Raw genomic sequence first — 25,204 nt, forward strand, 5'->3', positions numbered from 1 at the left:
GGCTCTGGGGAGGGTAAGAATCCCAGAAATCATGCAAACACCTCTTCCACTAGCAGCAGGTGTCTCTTTGCAATACAAATATTAGTATTTCAGTATTAAAAACAATACAAATCAATGAAAGTTAAAAACATACACACAATAAAACATCAGTATACAGAGCAGCAGCAACACAGAATATAGCACTCATCTAAAAGCCTGGGTAAAAAAAACATGTTTTTATTTACCTTCTAAAAGCCGTTATGGAAGTAGAGGAGAGTGGATGCCAGCTGGGAGAATATTCCAAAGCCTGGGGTCAATGACCAAGAAAGCTCTGTCCCACATGCATGATGGCCGAGTTTCCCTCATTGTTGGCACATGGAGCAGAGCCTCCTCTAATGACCTTGTCAAGATGGCATAAACCTTGGGAGCAGCTGGACCTTCAGATACCTAGTGCCCAGACCATTAAGTGCTTTAAAAGGTCAAAAATAGCACCCTGAATTCGACCCAGAAATAAATTGGCAGCCAATGTAGCTCTCTCAGAATGGGTCTAATATGGTCTTAACAGGCAGCTCTGGATAAAATCTTAGCTGCCGCATTTTACACTAGCTACAATTTCCAAATATTCTTCAGAGGCAGCCCCATGTACAGTAATCCAACTGTGATGTGACAAGAGAAAGTGACAAGATTATTTCTCAAGAAATGGACATAGCTGGTATATTAGCATACAGGTGAAACTCGGAAAATTAGAATATCGTGCAAAAGTCCATTAATTTCAGTAATGCAAATTAAAAGGTGAAACTGATATATGAGACAGACGCATTACATGCAAAGCGAGATAAGTCAAGCCTTAATTTGTTATCATTGTGATGATCATGGCGTACAGCTCATGAAAACCCCAAATCCACAATCTCAGAAAATTAGAATATTACATGGAACCAAGAGGACAAGGATTGAAGAATAGAACAATATTGGACCTCTGAAAAGTATACAGTGTACTGTGCTTGATTGGCCAGCAAACTCGCCTGACCTGACCCCATAGAGAATCTATGGGGCATTGCCAAGAGAAGGATGAGAGACATGAGACCAAACAATGCAGAATTGCTGAAGGCCGCTAATGAAGCATCCTGGTCTTCCATAATACCTCATCAGTGCCACAGGCTGATAGCATCCATGCCACGCCGCATTGAGGCAGTAATTGCTGCAAAAGGGGCCCAAACCAAGTACTGAATACATATGCATGCTTATACTTTTCAGAGGTCCGATATTGTTCTATTCTTCAATCCTTGTCTTCTTGGTTCCATGTAATATTCTAATTTTCTGAGATTGTGGATTTGGGGTTTTCATGAGCTGTACGCCATGATCATCACAATTATAACAAATTAAGGCTTGATTTATCTCGCTTTGCATGTAATGCGTCTGTCTCATATATCAGTTTCACCTTTTAATTTGCATTACTGAAATTAATGGACTTTTGCACGATATTCTAATTTTCTGAGTTTCACCTGTAAGCTGTGGAAAGGCACCCTGGCCACTGCCTCCACCAGAGCATCCAAAACCTGAGCATCCAAAACCACAATACCCCAAGCTGTGCACTTTCTAGCACCTCTTTACTTCCCCTGTAGCCACCAGCACCGCATCCTATGTTATTGCTGAAGGTCCCTTAGTCCTCAGTAATGGGCTACAGAGAGTAGAGTAGGAAAGATAAAATTGCTTCTGTTAACTCTGCTTTCCACTAAAGCCACTCTGGATACTGCCCTCAGTCAATACAAAGAGAACTGGTTGCTAAAAGCTGAGATTGTGGCTGAGATTATTAAATTGGCAAAAACGAAACCATGTTGACTTCAACCTGTGTTCAGTCAGAGTTGCCATGAGTCTTCCATTTGCACTTCATTCAAGCCATCTTAGACACACACGTAAGTGTGGACCATACATATATTGTTTACAATTTGTTTAATACTTCTCTAGATGGTTGGTATGTCTATTTAGCTGTATTCAAGAGCAGCAAATCATTCTCCAGACCATTTGGAAGTCTTCAGTTCTATCAGTTCCTGTTTCCTAGACAGTACACAAAATAAAAATGCTTATACAGCAGCTGGAGAACTTGTTTATCCTATAGTTTCCCGTACCACAACTCAAAAGATCTGAGGTTCAAAACATGTTGTTTTCCATACACTCCATTATAACAACAATGAGGGCAGTGTGGTGCTAACGCAGAGCTGAACAACAGAACAGTCATATCTGCAGACATGCACATTCTTGGCCATAGCCCTTTACAGGTTTGTAATTCATAATTAATACCCCCAATGAGAAACAATTACTTGTGTCAAAGCTCTAAAGCCACAACAAGCTAATTACTAATAAAAGCTCTATAGCCTCAGTTAAGCTTTGGGAATGTCGCTAGGCACAGCAAATAGCCCAATGGTGAGCAATATTTAAATCCTCTGGATACTTTTGGTAAATATTCTATAGTTCTATGTTTCCCCTTCCCTCTTGAACCTCCCAAACCTCATGTTAGTCACACTCACCCCCGTGTAAGGGCAGAAGCACAGAAAGAAAGAACATACCCCAAACTTATTTATCACAGAGACTCATGCTGTGGCTACAGCTAGTTTATTTTAATATTTACATAATTTTCATAGAATTGTATAAATTTGGTGAACAACATGACAAAAGCTGGAATTCCCTCAGTGATACCAGTTGTCATCACAAGCCTGTTTTATATCACAAAAATAAAGTTGGCCCAGCACAGGCAACCTCAGCCACAGGCAATCATTAGGAAGAGGGTTGAAAATAAAATGGCTATACAAAACTATGGTGCGGCCACACCTGGAGTACTGCGTACAATTCTGGTCACCACATCTAAAAAAGGACACTGTAGAACTGGAAAAGGCGCAGAAGAGGTCAACCAAGATGATCAAGGGCCTAGAGCACCTTTCTTATGAGGCAAGACTACAATCCCTGGGGCGTTTTTAGTTTAGAAAAAAGACAACTGCGGGGAGACATGATAGAGGTCTATAAAATCATGCATGGTGTGGAGAAAGTGGATAGAGAGAAATTCTTCTCCTTCTCCCATAACACTAGAACTAGGGGTCGTCCCATGAAATTGATTGCCAGGAAATTTAGGACCAACAAACAGAAGTTCTTTTCCATACAACACATAATCCACTTGTGGAATTCTCTGCCATGAGATGTGATTACAGCCAACAACCTGGATGGCTTTAAGAAGGGTTTGGATAACTTCATGGAGGAGAGGTCTATCAACGGCTACTAGTCAGAGGGCTGTGGGCCACCTGCAGCCTCAAAGGCAGGATGCCTCTAGGTACCAGTTGCAGGAGAGTAACAGCAGGAGAGAGGGCATGCCCTCAACTCCTGCCTGTGGCTTCCCACGACATCTGGTGGGCCACTGTGCGAAACAGGATGCTGGACTAGATGGGCCTTGGGCCTGATCCAGCAGGGCTGTTCTTATGTTCTTAACCTGGGTTGATTAAAGACATTCAAGAAAAACAAGGCCCAACAATGCCATCAGGTAACTTATGTGCAAATACATGCAGAGAAAATTTAATCACTTGCTCACTACAGTTGTATTGATATAGCATATGCTTATCAAAAAATAAACACACACGTCCAGACTTGGCTAAATCATTTCAGGCCAACTCTAGTTTCTAATTAAGTGATAAAGTACTGTGAAATTGACAACAATTTGGGTTTGTCTGGCATATTAATAGCAATCAAGTCCACTGATTCCCAAGTCCGTTATTCTGAGAAAATGAACATTGACGCTACCTAGGAAAATGCTTTCTTGATCCCATTCATGCCCTTTTAGGCTGCCATATACTCAGCTGCCACTTACACTCGTAAATAATATTATTCTCTAAAGAAGAAGAGAATGAAGTTTTCAGGTATTAAGGGCACCAACAAAGAAGAACACCCAGCAAAACTTTTCCAGGCTCAGGTTGTAGGAGATTTCAGAATTCCATCAACAAGCTAGCTCCAGCAAATGCTCAGTATTATTAGAGGCCAGTTTTAAACCATTCAAAGGACGGTTTAAAGATCATGCCTGGCAGTAGATAATCAAGCGAGGAGAAGTAGGATGGAATGCTTGGAAATAGAGAGATTTGTGCCACACTTTTATGCAAGGGCCTTTTTCTTTGTGGGGACTGGCTGACATCCAGAATAATATTCAATATTATTCAGTAGTACCACTCAGGAGTTACTCTAAGGGACTATTTAATTTCAGTAGGACTTCCACTGAGTAATTTAGGCAGGATATCAGCCACTATGTATACAAAATATTCTCCATTTCTATATTTGAAAGTCCAATACATCTAGGATCTTGAAAACAACATATCCTGCCACAAACGACTTCTATTTTAGTTTATTTTAAAAATGTAACAAGGCTGTACATTTAATTAAGTTAAAGTTATTAGAGCCCTCTTCAGTTTTTATAACACAGAAGTTAATGACTCATAAAACAGAGGTCATGTATTCATAGACAGAGAGCTTCCTCCTCCTCTTAGAAAGTCTAGGTGTGTGAACTAATTATTGAATGTAACCATCTTTATTGACAGGTAAATGGCACTTCTTCTGAATCAAGATTTCACTAAAGAGATCACATACTGAGTTTCTGGACCTTGGAAAGCAGGTTATAGTTCCCCAATGCAGATATCAGTCAAGATAGCCCATGTCATGGGGGGAAACTGGATTTTAAAAAGAAAAGAAAAGAAAAGAAAATACTGAGTGGCAGTTCAACATGACTGCCTGAAAGGACATGCACAGGACATCCATACTCCTTTGCCCCTTTCTTCCCCCCACTGCAAAGAATCAATCAGTGGGGCAGAAAGAATCATTGGTCTTAACATGAAAGGTTATTTTTCACAGCTGAGGTGCTCATCCTCCATTATATGAGTTGTGCACTGAGCATTCTCCGAAGACAGGACCAAAATTGTACTGTGAGTGTGGCTAGGTTCCTGCCTGGAAGGTGCCAAACCTCAGCTCCAGGACTATAGTGCTCATAATACAGGCAGGATACAAAGAGAAAACAAGTGAAAGGCAGAAAAAACACAAGGCATCAGAGTTGAGTGGAGGAAAATGTAAAGCCTGCAAACCTAATGACCCTGGAAGTCCATCCACCTCCCAGAGAGGAACATCTTGAACCTCGAATGGCTATCCACCTATGAATTACAGCAATGACCATCGCTGGGTGGGCTGGATGAGCTCCTCGGCTGTGAAAAAGAACCTTTCATGGTAAGACCAACGTTGCTTTTTCCGCAGCCCGAGGAGCTCATCCTCCATTGTATGGGACATACCCAAGCTGAAAAGGAAGAAGTAGGGAGGAGGAGATGCGAGTTACACTACTTGTTGTAAAACAGTTCTGCCCAGGGTGGCCTGAGCAGAGTGAAAAGCTGAAATCTTGTAGTGTTTGATAAACGGGGTGCTAGAAGATCATGTAGCCGCTTGCAGATTTCTGTTTGGGGGACACTGGCAGAGAAGGCAGCGGCACTGCGAGCTGAATGTGCCATCATCCCTTTATAGATAGGTTGAGGGCCTCGTAGGCCAAGGAGATACAAGACTTGATCCAGCAAGTGAGGGTATTTTTAGAGACCTTGGTACCTAGAGAAGACTATCAGAAAGAGACGAAGAGGGAATCTGAACAGCGGATCACCCGAGTCCTCCAGATGTAGATGTGCAATGCTCATTGGACATCCAAGTTATGCCAAAGGCATTCTTTGGGGTGAACCAAGGACGGGCAGAAGGAGGGAAGTACTACATCTTGGGAGAGGTGAAAGGCAGAGTTGACTTTGGGTACAAAGGTAGGATCAGGTTTGAGGACAATGGCATCAGGTTGGAAAAGGCAGAGTTCTTTACAGACTAAAAGGGCCCCAAGTTCCAAGACCCTACGGGTGGAAGTTTTGGCAACCAAAAGATCACTCTGAGGGAGAGAAGCTTCAGAGATATGTGCGCCAATGGTTCAAATGGTTCTCTGGTGAGGGCACACTACACCAGCGTGGTGTAGTGGTTAGAGTGCTGGACTAGGACCAGGGAGACCCGAGTTTAATCATCATTCAGCCATGATACTTGCTGGGTGACTCTGGGTCAGTCACTTTTCTCTCAGCCTAACCTACTTCACAGGGTTACTGTGAGGAGAAACTTAACTAGGTAGTAGTACACCACTCTGGGCTCCTTGGAGGAAGAGTGGGATATAAAATGTAAAAAATAAAATAAAATAATAAAATAAAAGTGCACCAACAGTTCAAATGGTTCTCTGGTGAGGGCATTGAGCACCTTATTTAGGTTCCAGGATGGGAATCTATGGACCGTGGGAGGGAGTAAATTAGTAGCCCCTCAGAGGAAATGGCAGAGGTGGGGATGTAGGGATGAGGCATTCTGTGAAGTCAGGTGGAGAACTGAAGAGAGTGCTGAGACTTGATATCTCAAGGTGCTAGGATGGAGACCTGTGTCCAGACCCCTCTGTAGGAATGCCAGCACTTCAGGAATCCCAGCATGCAAAGGGTTAAGCCGTTCTCTATGTGCCCACCTGGAAGATGTCACCCAGGACGCCTGGAGGCCAGAATGGTGTCTTGGACTGCCTTGGAATAACCCTTACGGGCTAGGACACTGCACTTAATTTCCAGACGAAGAGTTGGAGCCACTGTGATTCTGGGTGAAGGACAGGCCCCTGGGCAAGAAGATCCAGGTGGGGAGGAAGACGCCAGGGGGAACTGATCGGCAGGTTCTGTAGGTCGGAGAACCAGGGTCTCCAGGGTCAAAAGGAGGCTATGAGCAGAAGTTCCGACATTTTGTTGCAGAATCTTTTAAGGAGCTTGCCGATGACAGCTGTCGTGGGGAAAGCATACAGAAGGCTGGGTCGCCAGGGAGCGGTCAGGGCATCTGTTGCCTCCGCCCATGGTTCAAAGATTCGGGAGAAGAACAGTGGTAGGAGGTAGTTGTGGATCGATGTGAACAGGTCTACTACTGGCTCCCTGAAATGGTGTATGATTTGGGAGAATACCTCTGAGCGGAGGGACCACTCTGCTGAGTCTATTGTTCAATGGCTGAGCCAATTAGCCTGTGTGCTGGCAATCTCCTGTAGGTGTTCTTCCAAGATTAATACAAGGTGCCACTCCGCCCATTGGAATATCTGGGTGGACTTGCCATGAGGGCACAAGACCTAGTGCCACCCTGGTGACTGATGTGGGACTTCATTGTGATGTTGTCTGTGCAGACCAGAATGTTGGTGATCTGGTTAAAAATCAAATTAGTGGAAGCTGCTTTGATGACAGTAGCAGCAGCTGTATGGGACTTGCGTAAAAGAAGGTCACATTTGCGGTCTTCAAGGATTTTGAGCTGCTCATCCCCTTGCTCTTTGGGAGCGGGGGGGTCACTAGGAGTCTGCTCCATATTTTTGACAGCAGCCTCCTCAGAGGGCAAGAGCGGGGTGCCAGATTAAAACAGGAGCAGCAGTTGTTCCTCTCAGTAGCCGACAACTGGTGTGGAGTGAGCTCTTCACACCCTGCTTGGAGAAGCAGCCGCTCACCGAACTGAATGGCCAAACTGAATGGCAGCGCATTTCTGTTTCCTGCCTTGATTGCTTTCTTCCAAATGCCTCGACTTTCTTTTAGCCTTTTAAAAGAGCCTTTCTGCTGTGGGCAGCTGGGGGATTGTGCACAATGCACTCCCGGCTAGCAAGGCAGAGTGGGGTCAAATCGTCCATGAAAGGGACTCTCTTTCACGAGGCCATCCTCTGGCCTCCAATAATGGACCCTCCAAGAGGGAGCCCTCTAGAGGGGCTTCAGCATGAGAACAGTGCATAACCGCAATGGAAGATGGAAGTACAAGCCCATTAGATTGAATGAATAAAAAAGAATTTAGGTAAATTTAGAAAAAAATAATACGACTTCCTTCCCACCCTGGCACAATGTTGAGGGACAGGGAGGAGGAGGAAAAAATGGTAAGCTAGCCACAGAAAGTAGATACAAACAAATGAAGGATTGCAGGAGATCCTTCACAGCCCTGCTAGTCGGAACAAGGCAGGACCGGAACTGGGGTTTGGTGCCTTCCAGGCAGGAAGCTAGACACTCCTACAGTTCAATTTTGGTCTTGTCTTTGGAGCATGCTTAGTGCACAACCCATACAATGGAGGATGAGCTCCTCAAGCTGTGGAAAAACAAGGCAGGACTTTGTCCTCTTCCTTCCTCAAGATTATAAGATGTAGATTATAATGTAGTTCCTATGCAGCATCTACATTTCAAGGAATAAGAAATCCAGCATCTAGTCTCTGAAAACAGCATCACATCACTGACTTGCACAGTTTGTAGCTCACTACAACTCCGTAATCTTTCTTTAGAGTGTAAGAGTCTAGCTTACTTTCCCTCATTTTGTCTTATATGTCCCTATTTATACAACAAATAAGCCGAAATTCTTATACCCAGAAGACTTAACTTTTACATTCAAAATAAAATATGTAATTCAATCAAACCTTTGCAAACCTGGTTGTTTTTTAATACAAATAGCTCAATTCCTGTTTGTATTTTGAACAAAATATTGAGCTTTTGCAAAGTCAACGCTTTGCGATAACACATGAGCTTCCTTCAGACATTATTTAAAAACCCCACTGTAGCCTGTGCAGAGGGGCGAAGGGGGGGGGGGAGTTCTACACGTCGTGTCATCCCACCTGTGCATCCCACAGCTCATGGTTACAATGGGGCTTGTCTAAAAAGGATGTGTCCACCATCACGGGGAGAGCTTTTCCCTCTTCAGACAAGCACCTCTGTAAGCATAAGCGGTGGGGCATGTGGGAGATTGGCGCAGTGGGGTAGAACTTCCTCCTCCTCCAGCCTGCTGTACACAGCTACAGTGGAGCTTTTAAATCATGTCTGAATCAGACTATGCTGTGGAAGCAATTGAGAAATATGGGTATATGTGCCAAAGCGCAAGAATGGTAAGAAAACCTTTCTAGAGTTCATCATAGCTAGGGATGTGTGAATGGGCTCAAGGTCGAGTCAGTTCACCATTGAACTGGCCGAGCTTGAGGGCAAGCCCTTGAACCGGACTGGACCTGGTTTGGCTCGACCTCAAGCCAACACACAACCCCGCCTGGCTGGCTCGAGACCAGCCTAGGTGTTGTAAACACTTTTTTAAAAACAAAAAATAAGCCATTTTTGGAAGGGCGGTATAGAAATTGAATAAATAAATAAATAGCCACCGTGGGTCTGGCGGCCTCAGGGGGTGCTGGTGTGGCCATGGGGGGGGGATTCTTAATCTCTCTCTCCCCCACCAACCTCCCCCCAGTCCTGCAAGGGCTGTTTCAGCCCATTTTTGGACCATTCCAGCCCTTTTCCCAGGGGCAGGGGCCATTTGGAGGCTGCTGCACAAGCTCCCTGGCCATTTGCATGGCCGGGTCATTTTCTTTTAAGTTTAGAACCCATGACCCGGCTCAAATTTGAGCCGGGCCAGAAGGGTTCAGTGTCACAAAACCAAGCATGCCCAGTTCGGTTCAAGTCCAGTTTGGACTCAAACCAAACCGGGCAAAACGGTTTTGTGCACAACCCTAATAGCAGCTACATCAAGCACAGAAACATAATCTTCTAGACAACCAAGTCTCTAACATACATATCCAAAATATACCACCACATCTATACAGGCACACTTGGGAATCTTGTGCCAGTTATCAGATTCTGCTGATATGGAATTTCAGAAGCCAAACAGCCTATCCACATCACTACTCTTTAATCATATCTGTCCAATCAATTTTGCACCCACTGCTGGTATATATTTTGCCAATTATTAGGATTTCATATGCAACTGTGTAAAATACTGCAGTATTTTGTAAATGTATGCAAATTTAGATAGCTTATAGATAATGTCACATCCTTTATGACAATTTAAGTTTTTGAAGGGCAGAAACCTAGAACTCCTGTAACACTAAATAAGTGTATTTTACAGTTCTAAAATAAAGTATTAGGCAAGCCTAGTCCTAAGCCAGGCAAAGTGCCAACTCCATTCGGAAAATTAGATCCAGGTCCAAGTCTATTCATGTTTAAAGAAGTAGAGTAGAGTAGACTTCTGAAGTTACATCTCCACTTCTGCTTAGTGTGCCCAAGCTCTTTGTTACCATCTCCTGTTCCACTGTTAGAATAAAGAAAGGAACTGAAATATACAAGAATCCTGGTTTGTGGCCCCTTTAAAAATTATTAAGTGAAAGAAAAACCACATATTTACATGCACACTGCACACATATCTTAAGACTTCATTCAACTAAAGACTTTTCAACATCAATTACATTACTAAGAACTCAACTTCTGACAGGATTTGGCAGAATTCTTAGAGAGACTGAATTAGAGCTTGAAAATTAAAGAACGTGTTTAATTTGGCACTGAGTACCTACAGAGGCATTTCCAGCAATTTAAACTGTTCAGTAAATAATTTAATCAAGAGAGAGTATGCTTCTCTACTTGTGTGAATCACTTCTCTAAACCCTGAAGAACTTCTATGATAAAGTCAAAGAACGAGCATAAATAAAAGAATTAACTTGCACTTCTGATTAGTAGAAACAAGGAAAGATCTGTGATGAGAATTTTGTAGACAGATAAGCAATGCATCTAGCATTTTTGAGCTACAAACAAAAAGTTATACAAACTCATCTTTTATTTATCTGTTCAAATGGGACCAGTTCCTGTAACAACTCAAGTAAAGCAACCTAGCACCACATTAAATATTACTGGCTAAATTCACAGCACTGACTAGATCCTGTCATGTGTTCAGCATTCTGTTTCTAAAGTTCATCAAGCCCCCTGTTAAACCAAATCAGAATTTACACAAAAACATACCTGCTTCAGCTGGAAAATAATTTCTGGTTCTGAAACGACTGCAGTTACTCATTAGATTGCTGCATTTTAGAAAAATAATTTGTTTATTTCATCCTAAATGCTTTGGTTTTCTGTAGATGTATTAATCTACAAGAGAACCTTGTTGGACTACTGCAATGCGCTCTACCTGGGATTGCCTTTGAAGATGACTCGGAAGCTTCAGCAGGCCCCAAATGCCACAGCCTGGCTGCTTATGGGCAGCAGAAAATATGATGTTTACTTTTGCTGAGGTTGCTGCATTGGCTGCCAGTTCGCTTCTGGGTCCAATTCAAGGTGCTGGTTATAACCTATAAATCCCTTCAGGGTTTGGCGCCTGTGTACCTTCAGGACCGCCTCTCGCTTCCAACTTCGACCCGCCCTGTGAGGTCATCTCAGGCGGGCCTTCTCAGAGTTCCGGGCCCAGGGAAGGTACATGGGGCCCGGGATTTTGGGAGGGCCTTCCCTGTTGCAGTCCCCTCCTTCTGGAACACTCTGCCTTGATTAGTCAGCTGTTCTAGTCAATAAAACGAAGGAAGAAAGCAACTGGCAAGGAGGAGGGGGCTGGAGGAAGTCCCGAGCTTTGGAGAATTTGCTGGCTGCCTAAACTGGTAAGTTTGAGTTTCTCTGGTAGGGTTGAGGTGGGGGTAGGGGTGGGGGCACAGCCCCTCCTGCCTTAACTGATGAGCCATCTCTGGTCTGAATTGAAAAATCATGTTTTGCAATGGGCTGGTAAGACACATTCAAAAACCTTAGTTTGAGGTGAATTTGCGAACCAGGGTTTGCAACTGACAACCAATAATTACAGCCATTGTCCCAGAAGCATAAATATGCTTTTTAATATCATTAAAGGAGAGTAGTCATGACCAAGAAGGCTCTGCTCCTCGTTGCCACACACCTTACTTAGATGGTGACGACAGTGAGCAGAGCTTCTGAAAATGGCTACTCTTACACACAGAGTTGCAGTTACCTCTGGTGGTCGAAAGTGTTGGGTATATTGATTCCCATGATCTTTCTAGATCCAATTTTGTGCCTTGTAATATTTTGTACAATGCCAAGTGCGGCGTCTAACAAAGGTAATTGTTGCTGGTGTACCAGCACAGACTCATACTACTGTGCTGGTCTATATTGCCAGCACAATCCTATGCAACTTTACACTCTGCGTACTCAAAATAATAGATCTTGCCATAATAACAGACAAAACTGAGACTTAATTTGCATTGTTAATTAACAACAGACAGTACCACAAAGTACTGCTTTCCCCCCAGCATATTGTTATTTTGGAGTCGTGCTGAAATATAAAAATGATTTCCCAACAATTCCAACAAAAAAATATAAATTGCTAAAGTTACTATTTATATATAATATAAACACCACCAAAAAGGGTGTCAAAAGACAAGACAGAAAAATAATGAGCAATTCTGTTTCATATTTATTTTGCTTAACATTTTAAAATCAGTTGCCAGAAGTGGAAGTCACCCAGAAGGGAAAGAAAAGCATTAAGTTCTCCTTAGGTTTAATTATTTTTAAAATAGCAAATTCAGATTATAGGTTCTTGGAGTCACTGAAGGAAAATCTGTGGTGACCTCTGCCCTGCAAAGTCAGAAAAATACTTCCTGACTTCACAACAGCCTTAAAGACTGCCTGCTCAACTGATATGTCACACTTCCTTTTGCTAGAAAGCTTTTCTAAAGTTTCATGTACATAATTAGAATGAAGATATCTTTGGATTCTTCAAATAATTTTGTTGCTGGGGAAAACACAGCAATGGTGGTGTGAGAAGTATTTCACACATCAGGATTCCTAATTTATAATATTCTTTCAAGGACTTTAGAACTTTTTTTTCTTTTTTCGATGTAATGTAGTGTTTCCGCATTATTTCAGCTAATTAGGTCATTAGATTTTCTGGGGACTTTAACAGGATTTAAACATGAGCTTATTCTTTTTGAGGTTCAAGCAGTAGTATGAAATTCTGAAAACTTGCATAGGACTAGAGATTCCTCCTCTGGGGTAGCATTAGAGGGCAAACAAGTCAGGCACTAGCCATCAGGAGACATACAGCCCAGTCACTGGTGTAAACAGCACAAGGAGGCCTGTGTTAAGCTGCCAGTCCAGGGCGGGGGGGGAGGGGGCTAATGTGTGGCACACTGTGATGGAAAACCCAGGAACAGCAGGCACAAAGTGCACACTGCCTCACTTAGTTTTGCCACCTCTGCTGCCTGCCTGCTTCCACCTACCTTTGTCCTGTCCACCACCACCTCTTTCTTTCTCCTCCTCCTCTGCCATGCTTGGAAGGAAGCACTATCAAGCCTTGTGCTGGCAGAAGAAGAGGAGAGGGGGGGAAAGAAGGCAGACAAGGAACCTCTTTTCCTCTCCTCTGCCTTTATGACGCTTTCAGCATTGTGCGGGCAGAAGAGAGGAGGAGAAAAAGAGGTGGTCAGGTGGGGGGGGCTCTCCCACCCTCCACCCCTCTCCTCCTCTTCTGTCTGTGTGCTTCCAAACACGGGCAAAGAGGAGGAGGAGAGAGAAAGAGAAGAATAGGTCAAGTAGAAGCAGTGGCAGACGGAGGAGGCAGCAGTGGAGCTGGAGGGAGACAGGCAGCGGAGGAAAAAGCAGCAGGAGCAGCCGGTAGCCAAAGTGAAGGGGGGGACAGGTAAGGCAGCCCCAGAGGTGAGCGAGGTGGCCCCAGAGGCAGTGTGGTGCATGTTCTTCAGACGCATGTGCCCAATAATCGCTCTGTTCCTGAGCTCAGTCCTTAAACCCTGCCCAATGACCAATTTTGAATGGTAGCAATGCAAGTTAGTCTGGGATGCTTCATGGCAGCCCCGACTGCTGCCATCTTCTTTTTTAGCCTACTTTCCATAAGGAAAGTAAGCTTATGAGATCACCCAGCAGAGTGGGCGTGGCTATCAAATTCACAATGCCTGGACCAATATGAACCAAATTGGATACAGTTGTAGGGATACCTCAACAGTGTAGTTTGTGATTATGTCAGCCACACCAATTCAAGATGGTAGATGCATAAATGTTTGAGGCATAACTGGGCTAACTTATGAACTGCCTAACCAATTTGAACCAAATTTGCTAAAGCTGTAGAGACACATAGGGATGGCTCAAGGGCGTAATTTGTAATGATGTCATCCTGCCCAATTCAAAACAGCGGGCACATGAACATTTGAGGCGCAAGTGGGCTAACTTGTGGACCACCTACCCGATTTGGACCAAATTTGATGCAGTTGTAGTGAGTGACACAAAGGAACGGCCCAAGGGTGTAGTTTGTTATTATGTCACACATCCCGATTCAAGATGTTGGATGCATGAATGTTTGAGCTACAAGTGGGAACCAATTTGGACCAAATTTGGTACAGTTGTAGGGAAACATAGCGACACCTCAAAGGTGCGATTTGTAATTATGTCATCCACCCCAATTCAAGATGGTGGGCACATAAACATTTGAGGAGCAAGTGAGCTAACTTGTGAACTGCCTAACTGATTTGGATCAAATTTAGTCCAGTTGTAGAGCTAGTGAAAGAAAAGTAGGCAGGTTAGTTCTTACCAGAACTTGTTTAATAATGCAGTGCCTGTCTGATTTCTGAATGTGAGAAGCAGGATAGGCACACTGCATTGTTGTTGTTCTAAAAAAATGGCAGTGGCCAGTGTGGTCACCACAAATCACTCTCTGGATTGCTAATTCCCAACCATTAGAGGATGGGTTCCAATGCAAAATTGGGAGTTCCAACACAGGGCTTTATCCCAGGGTCCCCCTGAAGCCTGATACCAATCCTATTCCTTCTCTTTTTGAAAATTTAGAGGTAGTCAGGGCAATAGAAGTGCAACAAGATGTTATATAAGGTTTAGCTCCGGAAGAAAGCATCAAAACAATTTCTATTTGGTCCAAAACAGGAAAAGATATCTGAAAACTGCTTTTGCTGGTTGAATGACCGTAACAAGATTTGATTTGATTTTGAAAACTGCTTTGCTTCTTCCAATGCCAACTTTCTAGAAAAAGCAATTCAGCACCTCAAGAGCCCCTTGGTTGGGCAGAATGTGAACTATTAAATGCAGATATTAATTAATTGCCATCCTAAAAGGGCACGTCTTGCCCTTTTGGAGTTCTTTGAGAGTGTCAACAGGCATGTGCATAAAGGTGATCTGTGACATAGTATACTTGGAATTCCAAAAAGCTTTTTACCAAGTTCTTCACCAAAGGCTCTTGAGTAAACTTAGCAGTCATGGGATAGGAAGACAGGTTCAATTATGGATTGGAAACTGGTTGAAGGACAGGAAACAGAGGGTAGGAATCAAAGGACAGTTTTCATAAAGGAGGGAAGTAAGAAGTGGGTTTCCCCAGGGATCTGTACTGGGACCAGTGCTCTTTTAACTTGTTCATAAATTATCTACAAGTAGCGGTAAGCAGCAAAGTGGCCATATTTACAGATTACACTCAACTATTTAGGGTATTGAAATTTAAAAGAGATTGTGAGGAGATCTAAAAGGATCTCTCCAAACTGGAGGAGTGGGCAACAAAATGGCAAATATGGTTCCGTTTAAGTAAGTGTAAAGTGATGCATATTGGGCAAAAACACACACCCCAACTTCACATATATACTGATGAAGTCTGAGCTGTCTTACCTGAAGAGAAATCTTGGAGTTATGGTGGACAGCGTGTTGAAAGTGTTGACTAGTGCGCAGCAGCTGTGAAAGAGGCCAATTCCATGCTAAGGATCAATAGGAAGGGGACTGAAAATAAAAATGCTAATATTATAATGCCCTTATAAAAATCTATGGTGCGGCGACATTTGGAGTACTGAATACAGTTCTGGTAACCGTATTCTAAGGACGACATTGTAGAACTGGTAAAGGCACAGAAGAGGACAACCAAGATGATCAGGGGCCTGGAACATCTTCCTTATGAGGCAAGGCATCTGGGGCTTTTTAGCAGCATCTAAATCTTTAGCAGCATCTATTTACAGCATCTGGGGCTTTTTAGTTTGGAAAAGAGGGAATTATGGAGAGACATGACAGAGGTGTATAGAATTATGCATGGTGTAGAGAGAGTGGACAGAGAAATTTTTCTGTCTCTCTCACAACACTAGAACCATGGGTCATCCCATGAAACTGATGGCTGGGAAATTTAGAATTGAAAAAAGAAGTACTTTTTCACACAACACATCTATAGAGTTCTCTGCTATGGGATGTGGTGATGGGCCACTACCTTGGATGGCTTTAAAAGGGGCTTGGGAAAATTCATGGAGGACAGGTCTCTCAATGGCTACTAGTCTGGTGGCTATAGGCCACCTCCAGCCTCAGAGGCAAGATGCCTCTAAATACCAATTGTAGGGGATCAACAGCAAGAGAGATGGCATGCCCTCACCTCGTGCCTGTGGGCTTCTCAGAGGCATATGGTGGGCCACTTTGGGAAATAGCATGCTGGACTAGATAGGCCTTGGGCCTGATCCAGCAGGGCTGTTCTTATGGCAGATGGACACAAGCATTTTATAACTGGGGGGGGGGGACAAAGCATTTTAGAATGTGGGAATGAATGAACCACTGGACATTTCCATCCCATTTATTTTTGCCAAACATACACAGATAGCAGTTCCACATTCTATTGTGCTAAGGCCCAATTCATACACCACTGGAGCACTGTGGTTACTGCTTCCCCATAGCTGGGAACCTTTAACAAATATTTTAAGGACTGAATTACCAGGATGACTGACATGAATAATAATATCTACAGCAACAGCTGGTTCGTGAGCAGGGGACAGTATGGGCTGTATATACCTACACAAAAGGTCTCTCCGACTTGGAAAGAATAATTAGAACTGAAGAGAATAATTTGGAGAATTTTTCAACCCACTCTATTAAATGCACTGGAGGATATTTTTATCCAAGCCTGGGACTGCGAATGACTCCTGTCTGAAACTGTGGAGAGCTCCTGCCAGTCAGTGTAGACCAGGGCTGCTCAACTTCAGCCCTCCTGTAGAGGTTAGCCTACAACTCCCATAATCCCTGGCTATCAGCCACTGTGGCTGAGGATTATGGGAGTTGGGAGTTGTAGTCCAAAAACAGCTGGAGGGCCTAAGTTGAGCAGGCCTGGTATAGACAGTACTGAGCTAGATGGACCAATACTCTGACTCAGTATAAAGCAGCTTCTTAATACTGGCATGACTAGTACCAACTTGGTCAGCTTATTCCCCATGATTCCAAACTACCAAAGAAGCATGAGATCCAGCCACAGAGAAGTGGAAAGCATGCTGCTTAGGTAAAGTATGAATTCTAAGACAGAGGAATAGTTGGTAAGTAACACAGCATGCTATGAGAAACTGGGCACACAGTTGTCATGTCATACATAAAACACATAGGAAGCACACACACACACATACACACATACCATGACTGCTCTACTAATCAGCTGAAGAGTGCCAAGGAAGCAGCTAAAGAAGTGGCATGGCTGACCAACTCAAGCAGTACCCATATGACCCTTCCTCCCCACCACAGAGATGATCTCTCTGGAGATGGAAATTGTTATTTCAGTATTACTGTTCATTTGCCATGGTTAAGAAAGATGAGGAATGGGCCAAGAGTAATGTATGGTCAACACAGCAGATTCCCTGGCTTCCATTAAGATAAAATTTTAATAGGTTCAGATTACAAAGAACTCCATTCTACCATCCAGAGATGAAAGTTTGGGTGGTATATAAATTTGATAAATAAATAAAATAAATAAATGCCTAATAATAGTTGTAAAGGGTTATCTGATAACACAGTTAAATACTAATATAGAGTGTTAAGAAACTTCTCTTACAAACAGGCAAAAGAAAAACACAATGAAATACACCAGAAGTCATCTGAACTCAAAGGAATTAAAAGAAATCACAAAAGCAGAAGAATAAAAGTAAACCTACACTATGCCAGTAGATATATAAGAATATGGAAACAACTCTGCAGCAAAAACTCCTTTTATAAGTCTCAACAGCAGACACAGATAAGACAGTTATCTTTTTGTGACATTCAGTTATCAGAACTCAGTTAAAATAGTCCAAAGCAAGATGATACTAAATTACAGGTATACTGAACGGTCATTCAGTTTACACTGGTTTCCAAATTTCACAGCGCTATGAAGAGTTCAATATTAAACTGCATAAATACTGAATAATACACATTTGTAAGCAATGCTTCAAAACACAGAAAATTTCAGCTCAAATAGTAGCTGCTGATAACTTGCTAAATAAATCCTGAACAAGTCCTCTGTACAAATATTGCACATCTACTTGAATCACTAAGAAGTGTCTTGACAATATAACATACATACCAAGATTCTCATAGAGCCTTTTTACAGGGATGCTCTTTGTAGTTAAGTAGGCCTTCCCACTAAACCAGCTAGAAGAATTATTCATTTGCCTTGATTGGAATCAGTGCTAAAATACAAAACAACCCCGGAGCAGATTTCCTCCCACCTTGACTCCATCTTCTATAAGTTAAACAGGACTGAAGACTGATTAGGAAAAACTGATGGTTAAGTATTCTATTCAGTTCCAGATTAGCAACTTTCTCAACAAGAAGGTGCAGAAAAAGTATAGTCCTTCCTCCCTTGCCCTTGATTGAGCCTCTCACCCACAGCCAGGAACAGATTCTTTTTTTCACAAAATCACAGCAATTTAAAGTCTTGCTCCACAGGAACTAAAATGAATTGTGGGGGAGGGGAGAAAAGAAGAAGGAATTGGTTCTCTGGAGCCAAGAGATCTGCATGTGGTAAAGTTAAATATCAAGTTTTAATTTTGCTCTCATAGGTTTTAGAAACAGCAAGAGCCAGGATTTGCTTTAATTGGGATTTCTAAAAATAACACTCACCTATACAACTAATGCTGTTCAAACAGGTTTGCCAGATCAAAAGTTAGTTAAGTAATAAAGCAAACATAGTATGTAATTAGAACACAGAAGCACTGGCAGGAGATCAAGTTCTCTTCCAGACAGGCTCACATTAGCCACTTTTTGAAGAGAATGCCTTAAAGCACTTTGTGTGCATGTCCATCATGTGTCTGAGAGCAGTCACATCATTGCACATTACCATCTTGAAGAAGTCATTACCCACCAACACCTTCTGTCACCTTTCAAAAGGCCAAGTCGCTGAAAAACTGCCGACAGCATTGTAATGATGCATCTAAGAAGGTGCCATAAACCCTTTTGAGTGCTCTAGGAGATGTGTGTGTGATGGCTCTATAACATATGCATACAATGCCGTTGCACATAAAACACCATCTTGGTTGTGTCATTATCATACCATAAACCGGACATAATTCCCAACCAGGACAACAGAGCTAGTGTGGTGTAGCAGTTAATGCTGGACTAGGAATAGAGAGACATAAGTTCAAATCCCCATTCAGCCATGAAACCTACTGGGTGGCTCTGGACCAGTCCCTTGTCTGTCAGCCTAACCTACTTAGCAAGGCTGTTGTGAGGATAAACATCCACATCCACCACTTTGGGCTTCTCAGAGGAAGAGCACGATATATAATAGATTTCTTTACATTTATATTTTAAAGTTTTGTATGTTTGTTTGCTTGTGCACAATAAAGTTATACTTCCCAATAACCTACACATACCAAGTTTTGCATAGACAATCCTGCCACTGAAAGTAGCTGAATGTCTATTTTTACCCTCAGAATATGCTTGGGGACAATTTAAATTATTATTTTTAGCAGAAATTCTGAATTCATTATCATATTTTAACTGTTATCATTCTCAACATATTTTTAACACTCAATAATCAGATCAATAATTCCAAAATGACATCAACCTAAGAAAAGCAGGTGATCTTTCTCAGATTCAAATTTACCATATATGGTCATTATAATGTTTGAAGTTGAAATCCTGCAAATTTCAAACTGTTCTTTTACTTCCCATTTGCAAGCACATTAATAGGAATAATCAACTGAGACTGAATCCAAATAAGACGGATTGACTTAGGTGCGGAATCAGAACTCTGGAGACAACATCAATCTGCCTTTCCTGGATGGGGTTGCACTCCCCCAGAAGGAACAGGTATGCAGTCTGGGAGTGCTTCTGGATCCAAACTTTTCCCTGATGTCTCAAGATTGAGGCAGTGGCCAGAGGCACTTTCTAGCAGCTTTGGCTGAAACATCAGCTGCATCCATTTCTTCATGACTTCAGAACAGTAGTGCATATTTATTTATTTATTCAATTTATATACCATCCTTCCTAAAGGCATGATGTGGTCTCTCCAGGATACCCTGGAGCTGCCGCATTTTGAACAAACTGAAGCTTCCGAACTATGTACAAATAAAGCCCTACATAGAGCACATTGCAGTAGTCCATTCTGAAGGTTACCAGCTGGTATACCACTGTTTTCAGGTCATTCTCCTCAAGGAACATGCACAGTTGTCGAATCAATCACAGCTGGTAAAAAGCGCTCCTAGCCACAGCCTCAACCTGAGGCACCAGGGTGAGACCCAGGTCCAAGAGCACCCCCAAGCTATGAACTTGGTATTTCTGTGGGAGTATAACTTCATCCAGAACAGAAAGTTCTATCCCGTCTTGCAGACTATGATCCCCAACAACTAGCATCTCCATCTTGCTTGGATTCAGCTTAGTTTATTATCCCTCATCCAGACCATTACTGTCCCATCAAAGGAGCTAACGCCATTCCCAGTATTGATGACATGGATAAATAAATTTGGGTGCCATCAGCATATTGATAACACCCAGCACCAAATCCCCTGATGACCCCACCCAGTGGTTTCATGTAGATGTTAAAAAGCATTGGTGACAGAATGGAGCCCTGAGAAACTCCATATAGCAGCTCTTGTTTTGAATAGCAACTGTTGCCAAGCACCACCATCTGAAATCTACCCGAGACATAGGAGCTGAACCACTGTAAAACAGTGCCTCCAATCCCCAAATCTTCAAGATGACCTGGAGACCAACCTGGCTGTCACATTCTGTACCAACTGCAGTTTCTGGACTATGTGCAAAGGCAGCACCACACAGAACACATTGCAGTAGTCAAGTCTGGAGGTTACCAGCATATGTACTACTGTTCTGAGATAGTTTATTTCAAGAAACTGACGCAGCTGATGTATCAGCCAAAGTTGCAAGAAAGCTTCTGGCCACTGTCTCAACCTGGGGCAGCAGGGAGAGGTATGGATCCAAAAGAACTCCCAGACTGCATATATTCTGGAAAAGTGGGATCCCATCCAGAACTAGCAGATCAAAATTGTCTCCTGACCCAACACAATAAGTACCGTCATCTTATTTAGATTCAGTCTCAGTTTGTTATCCCTCATCCAGCCCATCACTGCCTCCACGCAGGCATTTAGGGAGGTTAGAAACATAGGAAGCTGCCTTATACTGAAAACCACCTCTACAATTTGGCAGAAGACAGCAAGTGCGTGGGCAAGTTAGTCCTTCAGGGAAAGGCCTTCCACAATTTATGCACCACCACCAAGAAGGCATTATCACAGGTGGCTGCCAATCCACACAAATGGTTTTTAAGATCTTTGTCCCTGTAGAACCAACTAAGCTGACTTATCAGCCTTGCCTGGACATAGCATGAAAGTAAAGAGGTAACAAAAATTGTTGACAAAACGAATAACTCCTGTGCTGGAGTTTGGGTGAGTTTTCATCATTCATCACTTCCCAACTGTGTGGCCATGGGCCCAAATGAAGTTGCAAAACTGATTATAAAATGTTTAGGTTGCTGCACTATTAATGATCCATCAATTATCTCTGGCAAAGAAAAAAGTTAGACATACAAGTGTTAGAAATAATTATCCTTCCTCTTAACAAATTCATAGGCACAATAATGATATATAGCAAGGAACAAGAGGCTGGTCACATCTAGACTTTTCATACACTGATCTTTCAGCTTGACTAACCTGCACACAAATTCTAGAAGACTGCCTGTATGTTGAAGACATGGAATACTGTGGATTAATTGTTGCATACCTGTCTTGATACATGAACTGCAGTATATAAATCGAGATATAGTGGACAATAATTAACAGAATACAGACAACGAATCCTAGAAGAGAGAGAAGCACTTCTACGATATGCAACCTATTAAACTTTGGTCATTCACTGTTTGATAAATTGTGCAGGGCAAGCTACTTTCTTTACCATTCAATTAAACTTTCTAGCCTTGCGTGCGCGCACACACATACACTTAGTAAGAGCCAGTCATCATGCTCAAGAACTAGCACATACAAGCTATAGGCTGCTCCAACTCTCAACTACAGAAGAATTTGAGGAACAAGAAGTCTGCCAACTGCCCAACCCAGCTCAATAGCTAAACCATATGAAATCTATTCATGAACCACACAAATTACCATCCGTGTAGCTAATCACAGCCCCGAAAGAGATGATCAGCCAAGTCCTGATAGTATCTTAGGTTGAGGTCCTGAGGAAACATCAGCAGACTATACCAGTTCACAAATGCTATTGGTTCAACCAATACAAAAATATTTGCATAAGAATATCATAAACTTGATGTTAGTAGTGTAGGTCAAGGAGAAAAAGTAGGAACTATGAACTGGGACAAGGGCTATTAAAAAGGTAATTTGATGTTTAAATGTGTCTATAAATGTGTGAACAGAATCATGAGCCCTGAAGATCTTGGGAGAGCAGCCAAGTAGGCTAAAGAACTGCTCCAGGTTTACTCCTAATAAAAGTTCATCGGTTAATTACCTTTACAAGGCACCATGGTATGTCTGATCATCACCAGGTTCCACCCACAGGGAAAACTCTTCACCTGGATAGGTTTCTTTTCCTAGATGATAGAAGTAAGGCTGAAGCAGCAGATTACTCCAAATATCTTAAAAGTAAACAGCAAGCCAATGATTAGAAGAAAGCTCTCTCAGCAATAGGGACTGTGATTCAAGACTGCTGGATCAACTGCAGCTCTCCCATATTCATCCTGTGACACCAAATCAGTGGCACCTCAACTGATTTTAATGGAATATATTATCAAATATGCACACTTATGGTAACAGTTATAGTATACATACCTCTCTTTTTCACATGCAAAAGAACTGGACAGATGGCTTCTCCCATCTTCATAACTAGGGATAAATCTGATAGTACGCAGAAGAAAAACTAAAAAACCTGAAAAATTAATTGGATGAGTCTGAGGACCAGCTAGATTAAAAGGCTTATTATCCAGTCAAATACAGTCCAAGCTACTAGGCAATGAAACCTAGTTATTTGTACTATGTACTGGGATTATTCATCAGAGACAGTCACTCTGAGCTTGTATAAGTGAAGAGTATACATCTGATGTGCAACCAGTGTGCTTGATAGGTCTCTCTATACATTTACTGTTGAGCCTGAAGGGTGGATTTTGATACTTGTACGATGCAAAGCTGATCATGTCATCAATTTGTCCCTTTCTGTTAACAAGTCTTCTGCAGTACAATAATTATGTCCCTTTCTGTGAACAAGTCCTGCAATACATAATTGAACACTCTATTAAAGAGTGCCAATGTAACAATGAAAATTTTAAACCATGCTATCTTGTCCTGTGATGTCAGAAAATCCCCCTAGGTAATATCAAGAATTTAAAAAGCATTAAAAAGAATTTAAAAATTGAGGTTCAATTTATCACATGCTGACATGAACGTCTTACATGCTCTGTTGGGGTCAACTGCCTGGAGTGACCCAGAACTGGCAGGTACAGGGGCTTGTCATTTGTCATTCTTCATTCATAGTGGATCTGCATGGTTAATCCAAATCATCTGAATAGTTTGCATACCTCAACCTCATATACCCAGATACCTTTTGTGATTATTTCTGCATTGTGTAATCTAGCAATCTTTCTGTTAAATTAAAAAAGCAAACACTTGTAATTTCCATTTGCCTTGGTGACATCTTCAATTCTGTTGAACTCTTCTATCCAGTTTATTTAAATACAGCTCTACAGGTGAAACTCGGAAAATTAGAATATCGTGCAAAAGTCCATTAATTTCAGTAATGCAAATTAAAAGGTGAAACTGATATATGAGACAGACGCATTACATGCAAAGCGAGATAAGTCAAGCCTTAATTTGTTATCATTGTGATGATCATGGCGTACAGCTCATGAAAACCCCAAATCCACAATCTCAGAAAATTAGAATATTACATGGAACCAAGAAGACAAGGATTGAAGAATAGAACAATATCGGACCTCTGAAAAGTATACAGTGTACTGTGCTTGATTGGCCAGCAAACTTGCCTGACCTGACCCCATAGAGAATCTATGGGGCATTGCCAAGAGAAGGATGAGAGACATGAGACCAAACAATGCAGAATTGCTGAAGGCCGCTAATGAAGCACCCTGGTCTTCCATAATACCTCATCAGTGCCACAGGCTGATAGCATCCATGCCACGCCGCATTGAGGCAGTAATTGCTGCAAAAGGGGCCCAAACCAAGTACTGAATACATATGCATGCTTATACTTTTCAGAGGTCCGATATTGTTCTATTCTACAATCCTTGTCTTCTTGGTTCCATGTAATATTCTAATTTTCTGAGATTGTGGATTTGGGGTTTTCATGAGCTGTACGCCATGATCATCACAATGATAACAAATTAAGGCTTGACTTATCTCGCTTTGCATGTAATGCGTCTGTCTCATATATCAGTTTCACCTTTTAATTTGCATTACTGAAATTAATGGACTTTTGCACGATATTCTAATTTTCCGAGTTTCACCTGTATGTGGTGACATATTTTGAACTACACTGATTCTTTGCATGTCCAGGTCCAAAGTGAAGTCTGAAGGGGAGAATTTCACTGAAATTCCTTTCCATTCATTCCAAAGGAGAATGGAATGAAAAGATACAAGGTCTATTCCTATTATACTGTTATAGTAACAGGAAGAGTTATCAACGCAGAAGTTTCTTTTTTATGCGGCTGTTAGAAGCAAAGAAGCTCTCTCACAGTCTGAACCAGGCAATTTCATGCACCCCTCAGTATCATGGTCTACAGTCCTTTATCTTCTAAACATGTCTGACGTGTTTTTTACAGTCAATTCTTTCTTTGACCCTTCTATGCCTCTACTTCCTATAATTTCCTCAAGCCCCACTTCCCACTCTATGATGCTTTCTTTAGTCATCCTCACTCTCAGACAACTTCAGAGTGCCAAGCATCTGTCTCTCTTCCATGTCTATTTCTGTCAAGAAAGTACAGCTTTTCCTTGCTTTGGAATAATGAGCCTCCCACTCTCCAGTTCCAATTTTCAGTTCCCCCATTCTGCAATTTTCTTTGCTGCCCCTCCACACACACCCTGCTACTGGTCACCTTAAAAGACACTTTACCATTTTTTAGGTCCCGTCAATGTTCTTCTCTGCTCCCCTCTTTCTCCTCAGGCATCCTACTTTCTTAT

At 42.2% G+C, this 25,204-nt stretch overlaps 1 protein-coding gene across 3 annotated transcripts in view; it reads right to left on the minus strand.

Annotated features, from left to right (window-relative positions):
* Positions 1–25,204, minus strand: part of CNNM2 (cyclin and CBS domain divalent metal cation transport mediator 2) — a 296,053-nt gene that overhangs the window by 201,482 nt on the left and 69,367 nt on the right. The gene's annotated exons all lie outside the window — the stretch shown is intronic.

The sequence above is a fragment of the Hemicordylus capensis genome, chromosome 3, assembly GCF_027244095.1.
Source record: "Hemicordylus capensis ecotype Gifberg chromosome 3, rHemCap1.1.pri, whole genome shotgun sequence".
Taxonomy (NCBI): domain Eukaryota; kingdom Metazoa; phylum Chordata; class Lepidosauria; order Squamata; family Cordylidae; genus Hemicordylus; species Hemicordylus capensis.